Genomic DNA, 8,616 nt, shown 5'->3' on the forward strand with positions numbered 1-8,616 from the left:
TCACTCGAGTCGAATACAAGTGCTTTAGGTGTATTAAACTAGTTATTTCATATCATTTCATTCCATCCTTTACATCATCCAAGTGCATATCTTAGTTTGACACCATTATCTACAAACAGACACCACCACGATGAATACTCTTAATACGGTCGTCATCCATCTATCATAAAGCAACATCACTCAACTAAGACGAACTTAGAACTATGACACTTATGGAATTTTTTTGTACTGTTCAAAAGGGATTATCCTTAGCTAAAGAACCAAAAAAAAACTACCAAGGAACCCAACATAAACATGCACTAAACAAAATATATACAACAATACAATTAGAATTCCCAATCCCACTCTACACTTAATCAAAGCATTATCCCTAGTGCATAATTCAATTCATAGTCCAAGAGTGAAAGAAGGAACTCCCTAAATAGCTTAGTCATTATCGCCACCATCAATGGCGGTAGTGTCATCCACTTCCATAAGGGCAGTGGTTGTAGCATCATTCGACTGTTCATCTTTATCATCATCGCCCATCTCATCAACCATGGGATCATCATCATCCAAGGGCTCCTGAAAAGCTGGGTCCATTCGACACATATACATGGAACTATCTGTAAGAGGATAGCGATTACCTAATTCATCCATCTCTATATCCGTCACTGGATGACCACCAATGTGCAATTAGAATTCAGCCATACCAAATATCTTGCCCATCTAGCTGTCAGCACGTGCTTGCCAATCAACAGTCGATAATACAGGCCTATGAGTTGTATCTTGAGCCTCAATCTTGGTCAAATCCACCAGATTACACACCAAGTATGGAACTCTTGGTGCACACAAATCATGAACCTCCTCTTCGTCCCCCTTAGACCGCAACAATCGGGTAATTATACTGCCACAAAAAAATGCCACCTCTTGTTATTCTGGAACTTCATCATATTATGGTGTAGCATAGAGCTAGTATTCACCTACAACCCTTTCATCAAGAGATAAACTAAAACAACTCTATCCCACATCACATCAGACATGCACTTACATAGAAAAATACAAAATAAACTACTTTCAACCACACCCGAGCCTTACTATTGAGATGTGCATATTGTAGTGTAGAGTGCCTCCTAGTATCTTTTTCCTATCGCACCATCTAGCAGAATTAACACCGTATAAGGTGTGATGAATATCTCTATATGGGGGTTGTTCCTTCATGTCTAAATACTCAGAATAGTCACAATGCGGAGTTCCCAAGAATTCATTCATAGCTCAAGTGATAAAATATATAGTCTTACCCCTAACTTCTACCCAATTGCTACTAGACTGCTCAGTATTCCAATTTGCATAAAATTCATGTACAAGAGCCAAATTGCACTCACCTTGGTCCTTAAATATGTATTAAATTTGAAAAATGTACACCATCTCGTGAATTTGAGGAAATTCTGCCTGCAGCCTATCCTCATTGACATACTCATCTCCCATATACTTTGCCTCCTTTTGGGACTCAAACCAATCTAACCCATATTGCTCTACCGCCTACTTGTTGAATCAATGAGGTGGTAGTATTAAACTTATTGGCTTTGCAGGTGAAGAAACCATACTTTTCATGTTCTTTTGTTACCCAATCCTCCTTCTACTTGCTTTCCTTTAGGTTCCATTAGAGAAGAGGAAGGAAGAAAATATAGAGAAAGAATTATATTTGGATAATGGTGATGTTTGGAGAATTATGTGTGACTAGACAAGGATGACAAAGTGGTGTTTTGGGGTTTTACTAGTTGTATGGGACAATGTAGGTGGTATAGAAGGGTTTATATAGGATAAATTAAAGTGGGAAGATGAAGAGGAAAGGTTGTGGGAGAATGGGTATCGGGTACTGGGAGAGTTAAGGTTGAGATAATGGGGTAGTGGGAGGGTTTTGGGGTTTTGGTTAACCTTCTTTTTCTGATTTTTACACTCAAACACGATACTGGCACATTGGTGGCGTAGCACGCAAGTGTCGTGCCCCACCTAGAAAATGTTAATTTAGACTTGGCGTGGGGCGCCAGTATACTGCCCTTCCAAGCTCTCTGTTGTTTTCACACTAGCATGGCGTGATTGTAGAGCGCCCATCTATGACCTCAGTAGTTTATGTCCTGGCGCGACACACCAACAATGTGCCATCACGCCAGGTATCTAAATTTTGCTTTTTTTCCTTGTAGGTTTGTTCCTTCTTGCTCCGAATTGCCTCTTGTCAATATGTGCATCAAAGATACACCAATAGAAAAAAAATATTGTCAGTTGCCTCCCACCTAGTGTCTTAGTTTTGGTCGTGGTACGACATCTTTTTTTTTAGAACTTATTCTATTCCTAATATTACCAAGAAAGACAGAATAAAATCAAATTCTATCCTAAAATACAAAAGAAAAAGTAAAACTACAACCTTTAAGTCGTAATATAATGCACGGGTTGCCTCCTATATAGCACCTAATTTACCGTCGAGCATGACTCGGCTACTTCTTCACTCATCTTCCAGTTCTATAGCTTCCTCATCATGGTCAACATCTTCACCAAAGTAGTATTTGTCTCTCTGTCCATTTACCTAAAATGTGGATATCTTCATTGCATTCTACAACTCTATGTGGTGTCATACGCAATACTTTAAAGGGTCCACTCCACTTGTACCGCAACTTTCTTAGAAATAGCTTGAATATAGAGTTAAAGAGTTGTACCTTTTAACCCAGCTTGATGTGGCGAGAGACAATATGCATGTCATGCCACCACTTTGTTTTCTCTTTATACAACTTAACATTTTCATAGGCATGTAGCCTAAACTTATATAAATCATGCAATTGATCCAACCCCTTCCGTCCTGCTTACGCTAGATTGAGATTAAGCTTCTTGATTGCCCAGTAGGCTTTATGTTCTAACTGCACTGTAAGTGACATGCTTTACTGAATACCATCTGATATGGGGAAGTCCCAATGTGGGTTTTATAAGCAGTTTTGTACGCCCATAAGGCTTCATTCAGCTTTGCTGACCAATCTTTCCTTTGTGCATTAATAGTCTTTTACAGTATCTGCTTCACCTCTATGTTGGAGACCTCAACCTTCCCACTGGTTTGTAGATAATAAGATGTAGCCGCCTTATTCCTCACCCATACTTAGCCAAGAGATTCTTCACTATTTGATTAATGAAGTGTGATCCTCCATCACTGATAATTGTTTTGGGAGTGCCAAATTGAGTGAAGATATGCTTCTTTAGGAACATGCTCACCACTTTTGAATCATTCATGGGAAGGTCCATGGATTCAACCCATTTTGACACATAATCCACTGCCACTAATATATATTGATTCCTATAGGATAATGGAAATGGACCCATGAAGTCTATGCCCTATACATCGAAGATTTCAACCTCCAAAATATTGTTCAAAGGCATTTCGTGTCTCCTTGATATTGTTCCCTTTCGTTAACACTGATCATAGTTCTTTACATATCCTACACTATCTTTAAACAATGTAGGCCAAAAGAAAACTAATTGAAGTACCTTATGGGTAGTGCGCTCTCCTGCATGATTGCCACCATATGGTGATGAATGGAAACTATCCAACACTTGGCGCACCTTAGTTTCTAGCACACACGTCTTAACCATTCAGTCAATATCGTGTTTGAATAAACAAGGATCTTTCCATATGTAGAACATGGCATCATGCATAAACCTTTTCTTTTGCTGTGAGGTCGCATCAGGGGGAAACACTCCACCAAATAGGTAATTGATAACATTGGCGTACCACGACAATTTAGTTACCTTTAGGGCTAATAGATGCTCATCTAGAAATTCCAATTTGATCTACAGCTCTTCTCCAACATGTGTCAAACTCTCTAACCTGAAAAGGTGATCGGTAACTTGATTCTCACAGCCCTTGCGATCCTTGATCTCAATATCAAACTCTTATAGTAACAGGATCCACCATATGAGCCATGGCTTTGTATCTTTCTTGTTGAATATGTACCTAAGAGTTGCATGATCATGTAAACAATTACGTTAATACCTATCAGATAGGATATAAACTTGTCGAATGTATAAACCAGTACCAATATCTCCCTTTTTGTGACAGTGTAGTTGGCCTGAGCTGAATCAAGAGTCTTGCTTGCATAATAAATAGAGTGAAAAATCTTTTCTTTTCTATGCCCTAAGACTGCCCCTTCTGCTACATCACTGGCATCACACATAAGCTCAAAAGGTATCTCCCAATTGGGAGAAATTAAGATTGGAGCTTCTGTGAGCTTCTTCTTCAATAGCTCAAAGGACCTTACACACTTCTCATCGAATGTCAACTTTACTTCCTTATCCAACAAGATGCACATGGGCCTGGCTACTTTTGAGAAATCCTAAATGAACCTTCTATAGAACCCAGCATGACCCTGGAAACTGTAGACTCCTTTCACTGAAATAGGAAGACATAGCTTCTCTATCACCTCAATCTTGGCTTTATCTACTTCGAATGCCTTCTTTGAAACTTTATGACCCAAGACAATCCCTTTATTTACTAGAAAATTGTATTTTTCCTAGTTTAGTACAAGATTTATCTCTTCGCACATTGTTAACACTTTATCCAGATTTTGCAAACATAAATCAAAGACTCCTCTAAGTCTAAGAAGTCAACCATAAAGATCTCTACAAAATCCTCCACTATGTCCTGGAAGATAACCATCATACATCTTTGAAAAGATGCGGGTGCATTACACAACCTGAATGTCATATACTTGAAAGGATAACTTCCATAGGGACAAGTAAATGTCATCTTTTCTTGATCTTGAGGAGAAATTAAGATTTCATTATACCCTAAATAACCCTCCAAGAAGAAATAGTACTCTTTCTCAGCCAACCTATCTAGTATTTGATCAATAAAAGGGACAGGGTAATGATCCTTGTTTGTCGCATCATTCAATCTGCGGTAGTCCATGCAAATCCTCCAGCCAATGACAGCTCTAGTAGGGATTAGCTCATTTTTCTCATTTGTTATCACTGTCATCCCCATTTGTTTTTGGTACACACTAGACTGGACTCAGCTATTTATTATCTGAGATGGGGTAGATGATGCTTCAATCCAACCACTTAATGACCTCCTTTCTCACCATATCTTTCATCACTAGATTTAGTCTATGTTGAGGTTGGGCGACTGGTTTGTGGACTTTTTCTATGAATAACTTGTGCATGCGCAAGGCTGGACTAATCCTACATAGTTAAGCTATTTTTCAGCCCATGGCTTTCTTTCATTGTCTAAACACCTCCAATGCTACAGCAACCTGCAGTTCATATAAAGTAGATGAAAGGATTATCGGTAAAGCATCATTTAGACCAAGGAATGCACACCTGAGATGAAATGGAAGTGGTTTCAATTCAAGTTTAGGAGCTTCCTCAGTTGAGGGTTTGGGTGAAGGGACCAACACTATATTTAATGGTTCCACCTATTTTTTCCACATGCTCACATTATGAGCATCCAACACACTAATAATTTTTTGTGCCCGCATATCACTTTCTATGTCTTGACCAATTAACCCTTTCTCTATATGATCTTTTTATTCCACATATTTCTCTGCCACTGTTTTATCAATAACTATTATTGCAAATAACTCTTCATATCTAGCAGGCAATTTCAATGCGTTATACACATAAAATACTTCCACCGTGTCATAGGCTCTCATTGCGAGTCACCCTGATGCTACATCTATCAATGCCCCTCTTGTTGGCATGAATGGGTGTCCCAATATGAAAAGGACCTATTGATCCGGTTTAAAGTCTAGGATGACAAATTCCACAGGGAAAATGAGTGATCCCACCTAGACTAATATATCCTTAATGATTCCATCCAGTCTGGCTACTGAGCGGTTTGCCAGTTGTAACAAAATGATGGTAGACTTTTAATTTCCAAAACCTAATTTCTTGAATATAGAGGTGGGCATCAAATTGATACTTGCCCCCAAGACACATAATCCTCTTGCATTCATATAACTACCAATAGTAACCTGTATCATGAAACTCCTAAGATCTTTCTACATTGTTGGGAGCTTAACTTTATTCAAAACTCTTAAACTACACTCTTCTATAAGTGCTACTGTTTCATACTCGGCCAGCTTGTTATTTTTCGCTACAATGTCCTTTACATACTTGGCAAAACATCAATAAAATATAAGTTAATTTATACATGTTTTGGCATCTCAATGAACTTCTCAAAACATTCCTCCTCCTTCTTTTTCTTGAACTTTTGTGGGAATGGAGGAGGAGGTTTTTTTTATTCTTCGTCCGCCTTTTGCCTGTTGGATTCACATTATTCCCCAAATTTTCCTTTACCTTTCACCTCATCCAGTTTCATTTGAGGAGTTAATTCAGTTAGTGGTTGACCACTACAGGTAGTTACTACATTTACCTATTTGGGGTTTGGATCAGTGATACCTGGCAAAACTTCTTGTTGGCGAGAGTTCTATTCACTTTCCAACTATCAAACTATTTTTCTAGATTCTGAGTAGCGAACTCATTTTGACGAACATCTGCAGCTAACTTAGCTTGGTCAGTAATGATATGTTTCAATATGTCCTCTATGTTCATGCTTCTTTATTTCCTCAAGTTTTGGTTACCCTGGCCTTGATTATTGTACTGTTGCCCACCTTCTTGTGGTCTGAATTGGGTATGCCCTTGATGCTGATTTCCACCCCTTGAGAAGTTTGGTTGGCTTCTCTAATTTAGGTTGTATGTATTTCCTAGTTCTGGTTACCTCCTCCCCTTTGTGCATCACTAACAAAGTTCATAGACTCCATATTAGCTCCATAACAATCTGATACATGCTCACTACTTCCACAAACCTCACACCACATTTGTTGTTACTGAACCATATTCATATCTGCCTTCTACTGTCCTAATGCCAAATTGCTAAAATGTGTTGTCATATTCTACATTGATGCAATTTGTGCAGTCAAGGCTTTCATGGCATGGACTTCCAACATTTCTTCTTGTTTCTGCACCATAGTCCTAGAATTCCCTCCATTTTACTCAAGATTTCCCTAAGATATGTGGTTCAGCAGTATATATAGCTCATCATAAGTTTTCTCCAGCTCTTTTCTATCTGCAGCAGAGTCAAGGAGAATTTTGGTGTTGGGTTCCAACCCCTTAATAAAGGTATGGACCAATACTTTATTCTCCTGATGGTGGTGGGGACAACTAATGAGTAGGTATTTAAACCTATCCCAAGCTTGATATAAATTTTTTCCAGTCTTTTATTTAAAGCTTAAGATTTCACTTTTCAACTAAACTGTCTTTCCCTAAGGAAAGAACCTGAGTAGAAACTTATGAGCTAAGTCATTCCAAGTAGTAATGGAATTTGGCGGTTCTTACTTCAACCACATCTTTCCCTCCCCCAATAATGAAAAGGGAAATAATGTTAACCTCACATAATCAGGACATACCCAGTTGGTATGTTCGTATCGCTGCTTTCCATAATGTTATGGATGTGTACTTGGGGATATTTGTGAGAAAACCTAATAAATTGCCCATTCGTGCGCAAAAATTACACCATATTCTATTTCAACTCAAACTGACCTCCAGCTGGCTGTTTCTGAATACTGGAGGTGACATTTTTTATGGGAAGGACTGCCACATCATGCACTATCCTTGCTGCCATCTCTATAGGCATCTCTTCTGGGAAGACCTCCTATGGCAAACCATCCTATGGCAACCCGTTATTATTATCTAGATTGAGTTTCTGTATTGGGTATTGAGAGGCCTCTCTTCGCCTTTATCGATGGAAGAATCATTTAGGATTAGATAATGCCTCAACAAGCTCTCGATCTCTACCAGTGTAATGCCTCTATTACCTGCAAAAATGCACAACTAAGATCAAGTTGTCAAAACAAGTATGATCAATATAGAAACTTCAAAAAGAACAATTTTCTTAATTTAAAGTCCCCAGCAATGGAGCCAAAAACTTGTTGCGTCCAGATGCAAATATAAGTGTATATGGTCTCTCAAATAATATAGTAGCTCTTTCGAGCCAGATATCGAACCCACAGAGATTTTATGGAGACCACTTATTTCTTTTTAAAGGACTACACTGATTATGTGTGTTGTAAGAAATTGAGATAATTCTATCAAAAAATCCTTTAATGTAATAAAAATTACGACTACTATAATTAATGTAAGAGTTACGAAGAAAATCAAATTATAAGAAGTCCAGTGCTGTAGCATAATATGAAGTCAAACATAATATTTTCCACTTTTAGTCTCTGATGAGTTATTTATCTATTGATTTATAGGGATGCTAATACAATCATGGTCTTTCGACCTCTAATTTCCTATCTTTATCGATAGCCTAACTACATCGTTGAGTGGGGATATACATGAATCAATAAAAATGCATTAAGAAATGTTCTTATTTATTAACCAAATGAGGTATACAGGTATATTTCACTAACATCCTGTATACGAATCACACTAAGATACCCTAGCATGAACCCGTTCCTTATATTCTATATTTTCTCTCCTCTTCTTCTTCCGAATTTAAGATAGACAACACATGTATTCTAATGCTGGCCAAACATCACAATAGTTAAAACAAAAATGCAGGAGTAATTATATTAACACATCATCATCGACCAA

General features: G+C 38.0%; 1 non-coding gene across 1 annotated transcript; it reads left to right on the forward strand.

Moving 5' to 3' along the window:
• The first annotated feature begins 7,164 nt into the window (after positions 1–7,164).
• Positions 7,165–7,271, forward strand: LOC129904834 (small nucleolar RNA R71). Its single transcript, XR_008770505.1, has one exon. It is a non-coding gene; the product is annotated as a small nucleolar RNA R71 (small nucleolar RNA).
• The last annotated feature ends 1,345 nt before the right edge of the window (positions 7,272–8,616 follow it).

Source organism: Solanum dulcamara, chromosome 9 (assembly GCF_947179165.1).
Source record: "Solanum dulcamara chromosome 9, daSolDulc1.2, whole genome shotgun sequence".
Lineage (NCBI taxonomy): Eukaryota > Viridiplantae > Streptophyta > Magnoliopsida > Solanales > Solanaceae > Solanum > Solanum dulcamara.